This window comes from Petaurus breviceps, unplaced genomic scaffold, assembly GCF_028583685.1.
Source record: "Petaurus breviceps papuanus isolate PSGF00001 unplaced genomic scaffold, PetGlider_PUasm1.0 563, whole genome shotgun sequence".
Classification (NCBI taxonomy): Eukaryota; Metazoa; Chordata; class Mammalia; order Diprotodontia; family Petauridae; genus Petaurus; species Petaurus breviceps.
In genome coordinates this window covers 635,387-656,237 of record NW_027186380.1, presented here as the reverse complement: position 1 = coordinate 656,237, position 20,851 = coordinate 635,387, and the positions used below count along the sequence as shown (strand labels likewise).

General features: G+C 38.8%; 1 protein-coding gene and 2 pseudogenes across 1 annotated transcript in view; 2 read left to right on the top strand and 1 right to left on the bottom strand.

The window, feature by feature from the left end:
* Nucleotides 1-20,851, top strand: part of LOC138173106 (zinc finger protein 850-like) — a 784,878-nt pseudogene that overhangs the window by 156,789 nt on the left and 607,238 nt on the right.
* LOC138173092 (zinc finger protein 420-like) overlaps nt 1-20,851 on the bottom strand; it is a 436,800-nt gene that overhangs the window by 93,170 nt on the left and 322,779 nt on the right. The window lies entirely within an intron of this gene.
* LOC138173114 (extracellular calcium-sensing receptor-like) lies at nt 8,717-18,886 on the top strand (annotated as a pseudogene).

The window sequence follows — 20,851 nt, the reverse complement described above, 5'->3', positions numbered from 1 at the left end:
GGTCCTGTGGTTGGCAGTTGGTGGCGGTTGCCTTTTTTTTTTTTTTTGAGTTAGGACTCCGGCTGAGCACTGCCAGGGGCCAGAGCTGCTGAGAGTGCTTCCAGGACACTGGGTGGTTTCTGTGAGTGGGGAGAGGAGGACCTTTGCCTGAGGTAGCCTGTTCTGTTTTAAAGGCTTGAGAATGTGGGTGCTTTTTACTTTATCTACCTGTGTCAATATCATAACTACTCTGATGGCTTTCACTTTCTGGTTTTGGGACTCAGTCTTTTGGTATCTTAATAAATTTTCTAGTTTATTTCCCCAAATGGCAAACCTGATGTATTTTGTGATGGATAATTATATCAGCATATTTGTAATCTCTATAGGCATTGTGAATATGGCATTGCTGATACACCATCCTGAACGCTTATCATTCTTACAAAATTAAAATTAGAGTCTTGGTCAATTGTCATGATCATACATTAAAACTAGTTTCTTATATTTCTGCATTAATTCATTATTAATTCCTCCACCAGGAGGATGGGATTTCATTAAGGGATTCACATTATACTAACAGTTACAACATAGTCCAGAAACTATTCTCCTTTTAACATTAGCTAATTATGAGAAAGCTGAGACAAGTGTGATACTAACTAAATAGCATAATAATGTTCCCACAAATCCTTGACCTATTTGTCCTCACATTATTACAAAGAACTAAAGGACCCTGACTTACACAGGAATATCTTTGCTAAATCCTAAGCCTAATATATTTATCTTATAGTAACTTAAGATGTTCCAGAATCAAGTATTTACTTTTTTCAAAACTTTTGTAATTTCAAAACTTTTGATTATTGAAACTTGCCACCAAGAATAGGGACAAAACTCTAATGAGAGAACCATTTTCCGCAACTTCAAAATGTCAATTCCAGGCAAAATGTATACCAAGCTGCGATCTGCACTGAGCCAAGCGCAGAGTCTGCCAGGTGTCACTGGGAGGGTCGAGGTCAGGAGAATCCTGCCTCAGCTCATGCGGAACAGTCATTCTCCCGACCTTCCATACCCTTACTTCACAGGCCTTCCATATCTCTACCTCATAGGGTCTGGCATCATGGATCGGTGGCTCAGATAGCTTGGATAGCCTTTCTTAATATCCATACCTGGAGTTAGACTCAGAGGAATAGTCAGTCAACAGTCCCATCAAATCTTAAATAACAAGCTCCAACATTCATTTTAAGATGTGATTATAATCTCACATTGGTTAAGGAACATCTCTAAAGTGAGCCTCAAATAACCTGTATTCATTTCTATATTTATTCTTGTTCATTAAAATCAAATTTCCCATCAGGTTTATAAATTATTGCTCTAATATATATTTGCATCTACTTCCCAAGATTCCCTGTCTTCCTGTAACTATGCTTAATCTGATCTCACACTAAGATTTCTTTTCTCTCAACTAAAAATGTCTCTGATTTAATCCCAACAATTTATTCAGTCAATTGCATTAACACCCAATTACACTCTGGAATACACTGGGACCCCATGACACATACACAGATGTAACTTCTCTACTGTAACTTTACAATCCCAATCTCAGTCCATGGGATAATGATTCAATATTGCATTTATATTCTTATTTCCTTTTTCTTCTCAAATATGATTGAGCTATTAATTATAAAATCAAGTTACAAATCTTTTTGTCTTCCTAAATACTTCCTCACACCCTTCTCAAGGTACTTAAATCATCTGATACAAAGGTATCCATACCACTATTTAGAGACAGGAGGGGCTTGGAAATCCCCATTTGTCCCCAAACCTTCTTATCTGCCTTCCATATTTCTAATCAAACCTTTATTCATGCTTCCAAATCTTTCAAATTATTATTATTATTCAGATTTCCTTTCACAAAATTTTTTTAAACTCATCCTGGTAAAGCCAATTGTTAGAGATCCTTTTTAATCTTTTGTACATAGACTTGCTACTTCTCAACAAGTCAAATTTATTGTTTAGGAGCTTCATAATTAAAACAAGCTCGCTTTCCCAGGCTGTCCTTGCCTAATACAGATAATTTCTTTGGGGCTTTGGCAGTTTTACAACATCATACAGTAGCAGGAGGACTGTTCTGAATGAGCAGAACTAGGCAACACAAAGTTTTCAAACAATCTTTACTGAAACTTCCTTTTAAACAAAGACAGACTTGGAAGCTTATGATTTCCCAGATTACCATATTCCAAAACTTTAAGAGAAACTGCTTCTCATACAGCATAGATAGTACAACTGTTTACCAGTAACAATATCATAAATAAGTATCATGTACCTAAATTTGTACTTTGAAACCAAAATCAAGTAATTACCAATCTGGTGATCTTAAGTTTAGTCATTTCCAAATTGCTTTGCACAGAAAACCATTCATCCCATTACCCTTGGCATAAAATTCACACTTAAAGAAAATTCCACATAAGATTAACAAACATGAAACAATTAATTTTTAGCTTACACAGTTTACACTCAAATAGCACTGTTGTTTTGTACCAGGCATTGTACCAAGCACCTTTACAATTATATCAGTCCCATAAAAATTCCTAGGATATTAATTCCACCACCATCCCCTTACTGAACAGTAAACTAAGGTAAATAAAACTTTGGGGGGGGGAGGGGGAGTCATCTGCATTCTTAGAGGTGGGGACTTCAGGGTATCAAGGGGGAGGGTAACTCAAATTCCCTACTTCTCTTCAGCACTCTCTTTCCTTAATCTGATCTGGTGAGAGAGGCTTTAACAACACTTGCTCAAATGTTTTTAGCTGTTCTAACTTTTACTCCCACAAATTTCACTTATGTGTCCACTCTTTGGAACTTCTTTGAAAGTTAGAGCTTTGAATCTACCAGTCGAGTGAGTGGGACCCGGGTGTCCCCTTCTCTATAGGAATAGCTTTTAAACATTCTGTCAATTAAAAAGAGGCATTTATACAGCGGATCCTGTTCGTGACGCCAATTTTGTATTAGTATGATTTAATGAGGTTCGGATCCACTCCTATAAATGACACTCTTCAACACACCAGAAAAATATAAAATAGAAATTTATTTAGAAAAGGCAAGGCACAGATAGCTTAGATTTGCATAGGAAGCATACAATGACAATACCAATCAAGATAATTGGTAAAGGAAGAGAATACATCACCAATTCAAGGGAACCTTCAAAGTCAATCAATGGCTGGGAGCCCCGTTACAGCCTGCACAACTGGAATTGTGTAAAGAATTTTCCCGGGCGAAGCATCCTCCCCACAGGTGAAGCTCACCGGGCTTACAGGACGCAGGTCTCTTATACCGTTCTAAACAAAGAAGGCTTGGAGCCAGAAAGTTTCTGGCGCATGAGCCCTTTGGTCAGTACACATCTGGCCCAGTCACATTCCCATCTTCCTGAGGCTTGGTATGTGTTTTTTAACAACATCACATTGAACAAGGAGGGGAGCACCCCTCCAGGTCGATGTGGCCTGGGAATGGCTAGTTCCTGGAATGCTAAACCAAGAACACTCAGGAGTCATGGAGCGGTCATGGCCTGGAGTTGAACTGAACCTATTTATTTGAATGATCTTACTAATTTAAAGGGGAATTTCCAATTTCCATTTCAGAGTCTTTCAGTGAACCTCAAGTTAATATGACAAATGGCACTTGCACAAAAACAATGACAGTCCTTGCTGCAATAAACACAACCACCTCTGCATTCTCTGAGTTGTGAAGAAGGCTGGAGAAGGCAAGGACAGGCAGTTTTATGCTTGTCCTTTACCTAGAAGAAGCCAGTGTGGACTTTTGAATGGGCTGATTTATCCTTTCCACTCTGCTACCATGGAAAATGCTCCACCATGAACAATTAAAAACAAGGCTATTACAACTATTCAAGTAGCCTCCAGGTAATAGGGAATCCTTGAATATAATCTTTGAATATAATCTCCATGCTATTAGAAATATGAAACTCAAAAGACACAATCTTTCTCAAATGTCTTGCCTAAATTTTTTGATGGACTAGTAATAGGGTAAATAATATTCTATGAAGCATAGAAAATCATCATTTGTGTTTATTCAATAGGAGACTTGAATGGGGTGGGGTGAAGATGTCTCTTTGTGTTCAAGATATTTTATTTCTCTGCAACATTTAACACTCTCCTGATTCCGTTTCTAAGATACTGCACTTTATTGGTTTTCCTTCTGTCTCTCTTTTGATCATTTTTCCACATGTTTCTAATTGTTCTCCGAGGTTTAATCCTTGGTGTTCTTTCTAGTTACTCCCACGGGATTGAGTTTTTATATACTATGTATAAAGAACCTCATAATCTTGTTTTGGAGTATATAACTTCAGGGAACCACACAATGATAGGTATAGAGCTGGAAAGGACCACAGAGGTGATCTAATCCAATTCTCTCTATTTTCCAGATGAAGAAACTGAGGCATAAGCAGGTGGAATGTACCTCTAATTACACATTGGGCATCAACTCTTGAGTATACCATTCTGTCAAATTCAGTGTTTTAAAACTCAACTCATCATCTCCTTCTTACCAAACCTTTTTTTCCAAGCTAGAGACTTAGTTATATGTTTTATGTTATCATCTTTATCATAGTCTTTTAGGCTGGAAATCTTTGATTATTTCTCTTTCCTTTTACATTCAATGAGTTAAGAATTCCTGACAGTTCAATTCTTCCTTTGTAGTAATTCATGCATCTGTTGATTCCTTTACTTTCTTACTGCCCTCATCCTAATTCAGGTGGTCAGCACCTACTCACTCAGTGATTGAAATAACTATTTCCCAAAATGCTAGAAGGCATAGCTATAACTAATACTACTGTTGTGTTGGGGGAAATGAAGTATTTGAGTTTAAACATTAGGTAAATATTGCCAGAATATGTAATGAAGAAGGTTCCATCTAGAAAACAAAATTGGATATATATATATATATATATATATATATAATTATATTTCCTTAATTTTCTTCAGGAAAACAGCTTCTATTTTAGCTTGGAAACAGAAATTCTTTTTTTAATTCTTTAATTTATTAATTTGTTTGTTTCCTTTTAATTTACAGGATTCAATTCCACAATTTCTTGAATTTCACATTTTGTCCCCCTCCCTCCCCTCCCCCCCCCATGGCGTCTTATAATCAAGTATAGGATCTGTAGATACTTTCACATTATACGATGGTCAGGTTATAAGGATGGATTGTACCAGCTGGGATGAAAAATGGTATAGAGGACATAAAATCAAATAAGAGAACAAAAAAGATCAGGTATTTTGCTTCCACCTGGATATAAATTTAGTTCTTTCTAGTTCTTTCTCTGGATGCATGTTTTTCTCTCCATCATGCGTCTTTTGGGATTGACTTATATCCCTGCATTGTTGAGAAGAGTCCAGTCTATCAAAGTTGGTCATCACACATATGTTGTGTCCGTAATTGTGTACAAATTCCTCCTGGTTCTACTCTTCTCATTCAGCATCAGTTCTTTTAAGCCTCTCCAGGTAAATATGAAGACCGCCTGCTCCCCATTTCTTATAGCGCAATAATATTCCATAACATGCATATACCACAACTTGTTCAGCCATTCCCCAATTGATGGACACCCCCTTAATTTCCAATTCTTTGCCACAACAAAAAGAGCTGCTATAAACATTTTTGTACATATGGGTCTTTCTCCCATTTCTATGATCTCTTTGGGATATAACCCTAGGAGTGGTATTGCTGGATCAAAGGGTATGAAAGTATTTATAGCCCTTTGGGCATAATTCCAGATTGCTCTCCAGAAAGGCTGGATCAGTTCACAGCTCCACCAACAATGCATTAGTATTCCAGTTTGCCCACATCCTCTCCAGCATTTGTCATTTTCCTGTTTTGTCATCTTAGCCAATCTGACTGGTGAGATGTGGTACCTCAGGGTTGTTTTGATTTGCATTTCTCTAATCAATAGTGAATTAGAGCATTTCTTCATGTGCTTATAGATAGCTTTAATTTCTTTCTCTGAAAACTGCCTGTTCATATCCTTTGACCATTTATCAATTGGGGAATGACTTGTATTCTTATAAATTTGACTCAGTTCTCTGTATATTTTAGAGATGAGTCCTTGGTCAGAGACATAGGTTGTAAAGATTCTTTCCCAATTTACCACCTCCCTCTTAATCTTGGTTACATTGGCTTTATTTGTACAGAAACTTTTCAATTTCATGTAGTCAAAATTATCCATTTTACATTTTATAATGTTCTCTAATTCCTGTTTCGTCATAAAGTCATTCCCTCTCCACAAGTCTGATAGGTAAGCTATTCCTTGTTTTAGCAGACTGCTTACAGTATCAACCTTTATACCTAGATCATGAACCCATTTAGACTTGATTTTGGTATATGGTGTTAGATAATGGTCTATGTCCAGTTTCTGCCATACTATATTCCAGTTTTCCCAGCAGTTTTTGTCAAATAGTGAGTTCTTATCCCAAAAACCAGGGTCTGGGGGTTTATCAAACAATACATTACTGTAGTCATTGACTTCTGAATCTTGTGTGCCTAATCTATTCCATTGATCCACTCCTCTATTCCTAAGCCAGTACCAAGTAGTTTTGATGACTGCTGCTTTATAGTACAGATTGAAATCTGGTAAAGCTAGTCCACCTTCCCTAGCATTTTTTTTCATTAATTCCCTTGATATTCTGGACCGTTTATTCTTCCAGATGAATTTTGTTACTATTTTTTCTAACTCTATAAAGTAGTTTTTTGGTAAATTAATTGGTATGGCACTAAATATATAATTTAATTTAGGTAAAATTGTCATTTTTATTATATTAGCTTGACCCAGCCATGAGCAATTGATATTTTTCCAATTAGTTAGATCTGACTTTATTTGTGTGAAAAGTGTTTTGTAGTTATGATCATACAGGTCCTGGGTTTGTTTTGGCAGGTAGATTCCCAAATATTTTATAATGTCTACAGTAACTTTAAATGGTATTTCTCTTTCTACTTCTTGCTGTTGAATTTCATTGGAAATATATAGGAATGCCGAGGATTTATGTGGGTTTATTTTATATCCTGCAACTTTGCCAAATTTATTTATTGTCTCAAGCAGTTTTTTACTTGATTCTCTAGGATTCTCTAAGTATATCATCATATAATCTGCGAAGAGTGATAGCTTGGTCTCTTCTTTGCCTAACTTGATTCCTTTGATTTCTTTTTCTTCTCTAATTGCTACTGCTAACATTTCTAGTACCAGATTGAATAAGAGGGGTGATGGTGGACACCCTTGTTTCACCCCTGATCTTATGGGAAATGCTTCCAGGAAAACAGAAATTCTTAAGCTTTTTTTAGATTGAGGACTCATTTGGAAGTCTAGGAAAACCTGTGGACCTCTTATATGAATGATATTTTTAAATGTGTAAAATAAAATATACTTACAAAGGAAGCCAATTATGTTTAAAAAATTCTTAAATAAAAAAAGGCCAGCCTGCACTCACAGACTCCAGGTTAAGAATCCATGTTCTAGAAAGTTGAAAGTGGTCCTTGTAAAATAACTTACAATTTTTTTTAGGATAACTTGCCATCATAGGAGCTTTTTTGATATCACAACTAGGGATCATTTAATAGACCTGTAGAAGTTTTGTAGCTACAGGCATAAACAATATTATAGAACTCTTTTTGTGTTAAATTTTAATCTTCTATAGATATTCATTAGACTAAATGCACTTTTTTGGTGACATTTTGCAGGTATGGTTGAAGTAAAATAATAAATGGGGTAGTTACAAAAAATCAGACTCATCACTGAGTCTTTTAAAAACAAATATAGAGACTTGCATTTTATAGGCACAGTTGCTAGAAGATTTAATGTCATGGCTTGATGTGGTAGGAATCCATTTAATTCTTTCGCAAGGATGGCAGCAAGGATTTCAATTTATTCATCAGTAAGTCAATACACATTTGTGAAACATCTATTTTGTGTCTATAGTGAAGAAGATTCAATGAAAAGTCAAAGACAATTTCTGTTCTCGAGGACCTCACAGTCTAATGGAGAAGACAACATATGAACAGCTATGTATAAACAAAATGGATATAAAAATCAATTAAGGGTAGTTTTAGAGAGAAGGTACTAAGATTAAGGAAGACTAGGAAACTTTCATAAATAGTCACCAGAAATGAGAATATTAGTTCTTTGATCCATGGTTTATTAAGTCAGGGCGGTCTTAATCCTATTAAGGAATACCCTATCAAATCTAGAGAGGGAAGAATACAGCAATACCTATTTATCTGGTTACTCAACTTTTAGGATCTGTAATAAAGAGAAAAACCTTTCCTCCACTGTTCCTGGGAGACAGCATAGAGCAGTGGAAACTGCACCCTGCTTTTGGAATCAGAGGATTTGGGTCTGAGTCCTATCTCTTCTAGTTACTACATGTGTAGTAGTCTTGGGCAGCCTTCACCTCTAAACCTCAGACAGTCATCTGTGAAATGAGGGAGGCTCTGTAGATGGTTTCTGTTGTCTCTACCAGCTCTAAATCTACAATTCTATGACCCTTCCTACAAGAAGGAAAGATGAATTCTTCTGACATCATAAAGATTCACGAAGGACTTCTTTTCATGGTTTTAAGACAGTTCAATCTCTGAAACGAAGGCCAGAGAAATGTCCCCATCAAGGCATCATTTTGGTCTTCTTTGAGAACAAAGACAACAATCAAGGGTAAAGGTGAGGTGGCGGGGTGTGGGGGGGGGGGAGTCCATGGAGGTGAGAATGTAATAAGAATCACATATAAATTCTTTCTGAGTACTTCCTTGTAACCAAATGATATGAGGAAGGCAGAATTTGGGATGACTTACTGGTGTATTATTTTAGTATATTCTTTTTGAGGTGTAGCACCAATGCAATATTCACAGTGCTGCCAGTGACTGTAAATATGCTGGCATAGTTCTCAATTGCAAAATATAACAGACTCTCCATATAGAAAACAGAAGCAAAGCATTTGTTCAGACACCAGAAAACCAAATCCCCAAACCAGAAAGCTGAATCCATCATAGCACCAAAGAAATTAATACATCATAACACAGCCGAGAGCCACACCATCCTTCAGCTTTCCCACAAACCAACACTCACAAGCCTAGCTGTATTCCTGGGTGTATCCTCTCTGTCTCACCATGCTAGCTGCTCTGACTCGAAGCTGCCTGTGGGCTCTACTCCACCCTTCAGCAACCTCCTCTCACCACAGGCTCCATGTGATTACATTCAGCCTATTAGGGGACAGGGAAAATTTTCAAAGCAATAAAAAGCTTCAAATTCCCTTAGGCTTATTAAGGGTCAGAGAAGATCTTCAAATTGCCATTATCATTACATGAGGTCACATTTTCTGAGTAGCTCTTAGAATGAGCCGTGAGGAGAAAGTGAGATGTGTGGTAGATAAGTTTTGGGGATGTAAATGTGTAGACTGGCTCCACCAGTGAGAGCCTTTGAATATGTCCTTCCTGGGTATGTTTTCTCTGCCATAAACACCAACTTGCCATTTCTTTGACTCCTTAGATGAAAACTTTTTTCCTTTTCCACCATCCATTCCCCTGTATGTACACTATTCTCCTTTATTAGAAGGTAAACTTTTTGAGGGCAGAGATAGTCTTGCTTTTTGTATCTGTATGTCCATTTCTTAGCACACTGCCTGACACATTGGGAGGTCTTAATAAATCCCGTCATATTCATTCATTAACTTATGGCCATACATAGATGGAAATGGACATAATTCAAGCATAATTCCCTAGTCTATGGGTCAAATGAACCACTAGTAATCCAGTGCTAATGTCAAAACCAAAAATCCACAAGCTAACACAGTCCAGGTAGCTAAGGGAAATCAGAGTCTGAGTTTATGAGCAAAAGGTCCAAAGCTAAGTGGAAGGGGAGGAGGGACACACCAAGTAGAGTCCAGATATAGAAGGAGAATCACAGGACTTTGCACAATTATCCCAAATAATTTTATGGTGCTCTGCTAGCCATGAGACAATGTAGCAAGTGGTTAGAGTCAACTTTGGATTCCTGAAGACCTGGGCTCAAGTCCTCCCTCTGACACATATTAAGTCTTTGACCCTGGGCAAATCATTTAACCTCTTAGGGACTGCAAAGCTATTCCTGTCTCTATGTCAGAGAGAAGGTATTGATCTGCATAGGTAAAGCAAGTTCTCTATGCCAATAAAATCAGATGAGGTAACTTTCTGTAAAGTGTTTACAAACCTCAAAGTGTTACATAAACACTAGCTACTCTCATTATTCAAAGGGACGATCCCACTCTAGCCTGGTCTCTTTTCCCTCAGTAGAAGGTAACACATGTGAGGGCTTAGACTCTGAGTCAGAAATAAGAGGCTTATGCAGAAAGCGTTAGGGGCCAAGAAGACAAACTCTTTTCCCTCAAACATTGGAAATGTCTTACAAAAGATGGTATGAACATTGTCATTGGCACAACATTTGAAACTTTGTTTTAGTATTGATAAAATTTCCCTGATGGGATAGGAACAGGTACACTTGCCATGGGGAATCAATGGTATATTGAAAATGATTACTTGAGTCTTGGCAGTGGAGGCTGCATGACTAAGTTCTAGGCAGTCAAGAGCTGTTGAGATTGTCCTTGAAAGGGATGAGCAGAGCAGAGCAGACAGTTTAGAGTTGAAACAATCGGGACTGAGACATGCTGATAAGAGAGGGGTTACTGAGACTTGGATTCTGCTCCTCGGAGGGGGCATCTGAACATCTTGGGGCCCTCTTCAGGGGGCCATGCAACCCCAAGAGAGAAGGAAAAATGAAACGGGGCCACTGAGATGGCAGGAGGAGGGCAGCAGGGTTCCTGCTAGGACAGTGGAGGAATCCCAGGAGCAAACCTCTATAGGGAAGATGAAGAGCTCCCGAACAGTGACATTCATGGGCCAAGTTCAAGTGCAAGAGCCAATGAGGAGCCGTGAGAAACAGTGTTGCCAAATAGAGAAAACCTGAACCTTGTTTTATATTACTGTTAGTTATGATGATTATATTTAGCAGATAGACTTTAAGGTTTTCACAACACCACACAAATACGGTCTCATTTGTTCCTCATAATCCTGGGAGGTAAGTGCTATTATTATTCTCACTTTACAAAAGAGGAAACTGAGGTTGAGAGAGTTTAAGTGGCTTGACCAGATGCACAAGGATAGTAAATGTTGGAGACTAGATTTGAATGCAGACCTTCCTGACTCGAAGTCCAGCACCCTATTCTCTAGGTCACCTAGCTGTCATATGTGGACTAAATGGTCCTGGGGAATAGAAAGATCTATTATCTGGCAATGTCAAAACTGCCTTTCATTTAACCTTTTGGGGGCTGCAAATAAGGCATTGTTATTCATGAGTCTGCCCTCCAAAGAGGGTGGTAGAATGTAGTGATGAGGTGTGGATGCCAAGGGTGATTGGATCTTGCAGGATGATGAGGTTTTCTCAATAATGAGTTTCCTGCAGAATGGTGCAGATGTCAGAGAAATCCCCAAACAGTGCAGCCGTTTGGGAAATGGGCACCGTTAGGACATTAGCTATGTACTGCTGTTCCTAGGGCAGACCCTGAATGGGGCCTGAGCCACGGTGTGAGAAGAGTCTCTAGACTGCAGCACCATATGAGTATCCACGGTGCCAATTCTGGGTTGGGGGTTACAATCAAATGTCACAACCCAATATAGTAACAGCAGCAGCAACATTTATATGGCACTTGGAGGTTTGCAAGGCACTTTACAAATGTCCTCTCATCAACAGTCCTGGGAGGTAAGTCTTCTATCCATTTTACAGATCAGGAAATTGAGACCAAAATCTAAATGACTTGCAGATAGTCAAACAACCAGGACAGATTTTAAGCTCGGTTTTGTCATTCTACCTGCAATGTACTGTGCCACCTAGTGGTCTCTTGCTGTATAGACTCTAAATTCTATCGGTATCTGTAGTAACTATTCACATTAATCTCAGTATTATTAAAGCCTTCTTTCTGAAAGTGACTTACTAGCTCATCTACAGGAATATTTTCCTTTTCCAGGTCAGCTATGCATCCAGTGTCATCAGTCTCAGTGACAAAACTCAGTTTCCTTCTTTTTTACGGATAATACCCAATGACCAATCCTGGTCTAATGGTGTGGCCTTAGTGTTGCCATACTTGGGTTGGACCTGGGTGGGGATTGTGGCTCAAGATGAAGATTTTGGCAGCCAGGACAGCTACTTACTGAGTGGTGAGTGGAAGAAGGCTGGCGCCTGCAGAGAGTTCCTCATGAATATTGCCACCTCAAATTTTCATGAAAATTTCCATTGTGTTGCATGAACAATGGGAACTATCTCAGCCAAAGTCATTGTGGTGATTCTGAACAGTTTCATCTTTTCCCTCATGTTAAAGGGACTCTCAGGAAGAGATGTCACAGGGAAGATATGGATAAGGAAAAACATAGATGAGAGTGACGTTCCTCTCTCCTGCCCAAACATTTCCCAAACTCTTGTGATTTCTAGACAAAGGGGAAAGATTCCAGGGTTTTTGCCACCTGCATGTAGATGAGACTCCAGAGAATGACTATATAAAAACATTTTGGGAAAAAAATATTTGACTGTAAGTGACCTACTCAGGGACTTCCTTGCCTGGGTGTGATAGTAATGGCAATTAAAGATTCCCCTGTATTGGCTTGGTTTTCAAACTGATTGTGTTAAAACCCAGAGTTTGTTAATCCCACCTGTGGGATGGGCTTGTTGATGTGAAAAGAAAGTCCTGAACTGGGAGGAGCTGGTGATGTAGATTTGGAGAGACACTAGAGAGAGGCGGAAGATCTTTTTGGAAGCAGCACCTCGTGGAGAGAGAGAGAGACTAAGAGAATTGCTGGTGGCCGCTTTGAATTGCCCTGGACTTTTGAGACCTGCCCCCTGAGCTGCCAAGGACTGAGGAGACATGGCTGTTTTGCTGGTACTTTGTCTGTCTGTTTTGATGTTATTTTGCCAGATTTGTCCACTGGTGAAAGACTGTCCTTTTGTTGAAGAAGTCCTGGAACCTGGCTGTTCGCTAAGAAGGCCTGCGACTGTCCTGCAGACAGAGAGTGAATACTGTCCACTGGTGAGGGACAATACTGTTGTTGCAGGGGTCTGGAGACTGTCCTGCAGACAGAGTGAATACTGTCCACTGGTGAGGAACAGTGCTGTTGTTGCAGGGGTCTGGGAGCCTTTCTGTTGGTTCAGAAGCCCTGAAGAAGGATTTTCTTGTTGTATGTTTACAGAAATCCTGGGAGAGGGCTTTGCTAATGTGTTCAGGGGTTCTAGGACTGTTCTACAGACAGAGGATAAATTCATGAAGGGACTGGCAATGTATCTTGTGGCTTTGCTAAGCCTTGTCTCCCCAGGAACTAAGATTGCTGAGAACTTGCCTTGTGTCAAGATGAAGAAAAGACCTCCATTTGGGTATTAAGTGCTGTGTTTAAACTTGATGTAACTCTGGGGTAGATTCAATTGTGATCCAGGGGTGGGGAACTTTTGACCTTATGTTTGGAAACTAATCTCCATTTGAGAAGAGGGGCTTTGTGGTGGACTTAATTAAGGTATAGCCTAGGGGTGGAGAAGTATTTAGAACAGAGACTTTGTAATTGATTGAATGATTGGAAGGTCCTGGGGTGGGGTAGTACTTGGAGATTATTTAATCACACTTAGTAAATGCTGTATTTTGAATGATGTCATGTTTTGATCTTCTCTGTTCTGGGTTTGTTACTGAATAAAATAGAGAGCACCTATGCTGGTATTTTGAACCTGGGAAGTTGCCTTTGCTTGGTATTATATTACACTGGGTAACAGGACAGAACTAGAAGGATCCAAATTCTGCATGGGTAAAGAATGTCTGCAAGACCACAGCATCTCTTCACTGACCTCAAATACCCTGAGTGAGACCTATGGCACCTACATTGCTGTGTACAGCACTGCTCATGCCTTCCAGGATCTGATCTCCTGTGATAGTAAAGAAGGGCCTTTTGGGAATAGGACATGTGCTGAGATCTGGGATATCCAGCCATGGCAGGTGAGCAGCTAAATACATTTACAATGACATAGATACAGACAGAATAATGAGTATGATCTTGTATGTATCTAGTTATATCCATGCTATTTTCCCCAGTTATAACTTAAATTCCTCAACTACAGGGACTCTTTTTGCCTGCAGTTCTCAGCACACCATGCCTGGTATACTGTATGCTTTTAACACATTCTTGTTGACTGACATACAGTAGCAGGTTAAGGAGAATGGGTTGCCAAGAAAGCCAATAAGTACTTTTGTTCTCAAATGTAGCCCTTGGCTTAAGCACATTCACAATTTTCAGAAGAATCTGAAGGTTTCGGGGGCATTTCATGGGTCATTGAATCCAACCCCATGACCCATAAGGATTCCTCTCCATGACATTGCTCTCAAGTGGGCACCTTACTCCTCATTGGACATTTCCAGTATGGCAAACATGGAAGAATCACTTTCTATTTTGGGGACAACTATTGCTAATGATCTGAAAGCTATTCCTTATATTCAACCCAATTCATTTAATCTTCAATAAACAATTGAAGCTCAGAGTCAATGATTTTAAGAGTTGTATGGAGCTTTTATATTGAAGGCAGTTTAGGCAGGGCTGTCTCAGACTTTTGATGTGAGAATGAACTCCCAAGCTCAAACGGAATGATAGTTTTGAGAGAGGGGATTGTATTCAATTCAACCAAGATTTATCGGCCTGGAGTCAGGACTCATTTTTCTGAGTTCAAATTCAGCCTCAGATACTTACTAGTTGTGTGATGGCTAATCATTTGGGCTATCATGGGGTAATCATTTAAGCTTATTTGCCTCAGTTTCCTTATGTGTAAAATGAGTTGGAGAAGGGATAGCAAACCACTCCAGTATCGACCAAGAAAATCTCAGATGGAGTCATGAGTTTCACATGACTAAAAAATGACTCAACAACATCATATGCAAGTCACCCTGTAAAGTTTGCGAGGATGGGAAATCCAGTATTTCTGAAATAATGAGTTTAACTTCAGTTCATGAATCAGGCTTTATGAAGATCAATATAAAAAGTGTGGGATTCAGTTGACCTCAGTTGCTATGTACAACTGTAATAGTAATGGAATTTAAAGATCCCCCTGTATTGGCTTGGTTTTTGGATTGATTGTGTTAAAACCCAGAGCTTGTGAATCCCACTTGTGGGATGGACTTGTTGATGTGAAAAGAGAGTACTGAACTGGGAGGAGCTGGTGACGTGAATTTAGAAACACACAAAAAAAGAGAGAGGCAGAAGAACTTTTTGGAAGCAGCATCTTGGAGGCAGAGAGAGACTGAGAGGATTGCTGAGGGCCAGTTTGAATTGCCCAGGACTTTTGAGAGCTGCCACCCAGAGCTGCCAAGGACTGAGGAGACATGGCTGTTAAGCTGGTACTTTATCTGTCTTTTTTGATGTTGTTTTGCCAGATTTATCCACTGGTGAAGGACAGTTCTGCTGTTGCAGAGGTTCTGGAACCTTGCTGTTGGTTCAGAGCTCCTGAGACTGTTCTGCAGACAGAGAGTGAATTCTGTCCACTGGTGAAGGACAGTTCTGCTGTTGCAGAGGTTCTGGAATCTTGCTGTTGGTTCAGAAGCCCTGAAAAAGGATTTTCTTGTTGTATGTTTACAGAAATCCTGGAAGAGGGTTTTGCTCATGTTTTCAGGGGTCCTAGGACTGTTCTGCAGACATAGAATGAATTAATGAAGACACTGGCGATGTATCTTGTGGCCTTGCTAAGCTTTGTCTCCCCAGGAACAAAGATTGCTGAGAACTTGCCTCTTGTCAAGATGAAGAAAAGCCCTCTCTTTGGGTATTAAATGCTGTACTTAAGCTTGTTGTAACTCTGGGGTAAATTCAATTGTGATCCAAGGGTGGGGAACTTTTGATTTTTGTACTCTGTGATTGAACAAATGAATATACTTTACTTATGATTGGAAACTAATCTCCATTTGAGAAGAGGGATTTTGTGGTTGAATAAATGAATGTAATGTCCAGGGGTGGGGTAGTACTTGATTGAATTACACTTGGTAAATTCTGTATTTTGAATTATGTTATATTTTGATTCTCTCTGTTCTTAATTTGTCATTGAATAAAATGGAGAGCATCTATGCTGGTATTTTGAACCTTGGGAAGTTGCCTTTGCTTGGCATTACAACAACTGATCTGAAGAAACTTGTCTTTCTAAATTCCCTGCTTCTCTTGAAGGGGACTGATATCCTTTAAGCTACCTAGGTTTGCAACCTAGGAGATATCCATGACTCTTCACTCTCCTTCACCCTCCATCCCCCATGTCCAATTAGGTGTCAAGTCTTATCATTTTTGTATCAGTAACACCTTTTGCATTTCTCCCAATTTTAATCCAGACCCATATAATTTCTTGCCTAGACTTTTGCAAGAGCCTGTTAATTGGTTTCCTTGACTCAAGTATCTCCCTTCTGAAATTCACCGTCTTCACTATTTGCCCAAGTGATATTCCCAAAGCATGGGTTTGATCATGTTACTCTTGTATTCCAGAAGCTCCAGTAGCTCTCTATTATATCAATGATAAAATATAAAGTGGCCTATTTGACCTTAAACACCCTTTACCATCTGCCTCTCAGCTGTCTCTCTAGGCTTATCCCACACTCTTCTCCTTCACGCATTCTTTGGCTTAGCCAAGCTGGTCTACTTGCTGATGGCTCTTTGTACACAGCATACCTTCCCAACTCTGTGCCTTTGACACATGAAATCTAGCCTCAGCCCTGCCCCTTAGAGCCCACTGCTATTTTCTAGATTCAGCCCAAGCATCACCTCCTAACTAAAGCTTTTCCCATACTCTAAGCTGCTGGTACCCTCTCAAAATCATTCGCTTTTATTTGCATATATTTTATATTTTCCTTTATGCATTTATATCTATACTTTCCCCCTTTACAGAATAGAAACTCCATCAGGGTAGGTACACTTTCATTTTCATCTCTTTATCCCTGGAACCACATACTGTGCCAGGTACATAGTAATAGGGACTGGATCTATGATTTTAATGGTATAGGGAACTTTTAGATGATAAATCTCTCAGACTGTTGCAGATTGGCACTTTTTTCAATTATAGTTTTAAAGGGTTACTTGAGGGGCATTGAAAACTTAAGTGACTTGTCTCAAGTCACACAGCTAGCAGTGTCCGAGGTAAAAGGCGAAGCCAGGTCTAACTGGCTTTGGAGCCAACTCTGCAACCACTATATCAAGCTGTTTCTCACCTGGCACACTGCTGTCACCTCAATGCTTATTGACAAATGGATTGCCTCTAATTCTCCAAGATGCAAGAACTAAGTGCATTATATTTCTCTGCGGGTATACAGCAACAGAAGACCAAGTCAAAGAACTAACATAAATATTAATTCTCAAGCTTAGTTCAGGAGAAATGAGCAAGGTTATGAGAATTCTATCTTAATATCTTAAGGTAAGTGAAGGCTGAAAGCTAATAATAATCTACCTTTTCCCTGGCAAGATCAAGCAAGGTAGATTTTTTTTATTAGCTTTTGTATTATATCAAGAAGGTTCGATTCTGGGTCCATCATGGAAAAGAAAAAAAATCCATCATTGTTTTTGATGCCTATGACATTCTAAATGGGCAAGAGACTCCCCCAAACTCATTTTCCTTGGTGAATATTGGTGCTGTTGATACCACAGGTCCATCAAGAAAAGAACTGAGTATCAATGAAACTTCCATCATTTGGAGAGGTGATGCACTGCATGTGGAAAAAATGTTAGCAATTACAAACAATCAGCCAATGAACATGAATGTTTTGAGTGTCTACTATGAGTAAGACATTGTGATAGGTGCTGGGAATACAGACGCAAAGAATGAGGAAAGCCCTCCTTTCAAGGAGGTTACATTCTAACGGAGAAAAGTATATTTCTGGAATAAATACAACTATACACAAGAAGTGGTTAGGACTAGAGAGACCAAGCAGTTAAAGTCAGGCAAGGCTTCGTGCAGAAAGTGGTATTTGAACTTTGTCCTGAATGAAGAATGAGATTCTCTGATGTGAAGTTGAGAAGGGAGAACATTCCAGGCATCAGGATGACCTACGCAAAGGCATAATAATGTGAGACAGTGTCATGTGTAAATCACAGGATAGAAAACTGTAACTCATGAAACTACCCATCAACATGTTCAAAACAGAGGAATTAGATTTCCCCACATAATATGTAATAGAATCTACAGAATACATTTTTTTGGAGTATTGAATTAGCTTTCAGTTCTGTGAACTCTTCAGTGGACACATGTGAAAACTTAATGCTAGGCTCAGACTTGGCTTTAGGGCCATTCTGCTTCCTTTGTACAGTAACATTTCCCCAGATGAATGGGATAACAGCCTGAAAAAATATCTCAGATACCATTTGTGGACCATTATTCTGATCCAACTAAATCAGAAGAGATTTTTTCCCAAAAGAAAATTGAAGGATACGATGATCTTTGTGCTCTGCTCCATCCTATTTTCTCTCTGTGCTCTCAGGCTCCTCATTCTGTCTGCAGCAAGAGTTGCCTTCCTGGATCCAGTCAGATTCCATGTCAAGGCTGGCCCCATTGCTGCTTTGACTGTAGACTCTGTCCAAGGGGTTACATTGCAAAGAACACAATGTATTAGAACAATTAATATTGTATTTAGGTGATGAGTTATAGGCCTTAAATATTCTAATGTTATTTAGATGTGATTATGAATATACATATAGTTGTGTAACTCCTTTACCATATATTAGCTTTGATTCTAATGGTTTTTTGGGGACAAAATACATGCCCAACCTTTTGGTGCTTGGCATAAATCAAATATTACAAATTATATCAGAAAACATCCAGAATAGTCATTACTCTGGAATTGATCCAGGAACGTTGCCAACACAATAATATCAGCATTGTTAGAGTTACCTCTTTTTAATTTGATGTCTATGGTTTTACATATATTACCTGTATTGATTATTGTATTATTTCTTTGCATCTTTGAAATCATTATTAACTCAGATGCATAAACATAACCTTTTAGGGTAAGGATTTATATTAGAATGTTACTTGTAAAAGTTGTCATCTCACACACTTGTAAAAGTTGTATAATTAGAGGTTTTTCTCCACTAACTTATCTCATACCAATCTGCAGAAGAGCATAGCTTAGTTTGAGTTTGATTCAGTGAGGCTTTTAAATGTAAAAGGTATTTCATAGGGCTACTATTAGGGATCATATCTTTAGTTAATTTAGTTTCAACTGATACACTTTGGGCTGTGTCTTTACAGTCCCCAACTCATACTGCTGAAGAACTAGCAAAAAAAATTATCCGAAACACTTCAAGTTCAGAAAAAAATCTATCAGGATACCTAGACAAAAAACTGATTTATTAGAATAGTCTATATTGTCTATATATAGGAGATGAGGTTGACATTTAAGATTCAGTTATCTCTACAAGTGGCAAATGTACATCTATTTGTGTCACCCTCAGATGATATTACTCCTCCCAGACCAACATTACCTGATACAGGATTAGAGTCCCTTAATGGGAGCGTGGCATGATTCCAATATCAACATCTGGAAATAAAGGTTTTCCATCAGATTGTCAAAGATATCGAACTTAGTAAAATTCCTGGGATTGACCCAGAAGAAGTAGCAAAGATAATTATTGATACATTTAAGTAAATTTCTCCATTTCAGATCATACTGGCTCTTGGTATGCACTTGCTTCTTATAATAATTGTTATAGTAATTTTCTGTATACTTGTACTATGTATTATTACAAATGATGTCCCATGATATCAAGGCTTTAGGCCCTGAGATACGTGTCCTTAATTTATTTAATAAAAAAGGGGGAGATAAAGGGAGCCAAAATATCTGATGCAGGAATCAGGCTGGTCCTTGATAGTTAGCTCTGGGTTTTCACAGTGTTGCTGCTACTGCAGCTATTCCGTATGGCCAGCACAGGTTTTCCCATTGATGTAGCTGTAAATCAGAGCTTGTTCAATATCCTGAGATCCAATCTTCTGAGATTCCAGCCAGAAGATGTTAGCTGCCTTGCATGATTTTTAGACATTCGTAGATGCTATTCATTGGGTATTGGAAACAGCAAAGCCAGGATTATCGTCAAGGCCTAATTGACATCACCGTCTGGCATCTTGAAACTGAATAAAGCAGTATTAGAAAACTTAGTGACCTATAATTACCTTCTTTATTTCATTACTCTATAAAAAAGCCTTGCTTCTGGTATTAATAAATGGATTGATTGCATTGATTAACCTCACCTGGACCATGATTTTTCACACTTCCATGGTCTTGTGTGTCAATTGAGATCTGGCATAAGAAACCACTTAGAGTTGGCACTATAGTCATACAGTATGTTTAGGCTCTGGAGGGAACTTAATTCACAATAACGGCAATTTTCTGATAATCTATCCTTCACTACAGATGGATGCACAAAAATTACCAGCAAGTACTGGCTCTGAAGTTTTCTGTGGAGATCAACAAGAACCCCATTCTGCTATCCAACATTGCCCTGGGATACATCTATAATGCCTACCACAGTGATGCAAGAACCATGGAGAGCTCCCTGATGTGGCTGGCAGGATCAAGTCACATAATCCCCAATTACAGTTCTTCAGGGAAGGACAAATCTGTGGCTATCATAGGAGGAGCCACATATTCATTGTCTGTCCAAATGGGAACCCTCTTTGAACTCTACAGGTTCCCACGGGTGGGGATATTGAAACTGGCATGAGAAGCTCCATGCATCTAGAAGAAACTTAAAGGCATTTAGGTTTTAGAACTAGAATTGACCTTAGAGATCACCTAAGTTGTGTTTGTTCGGAAAACCAAAG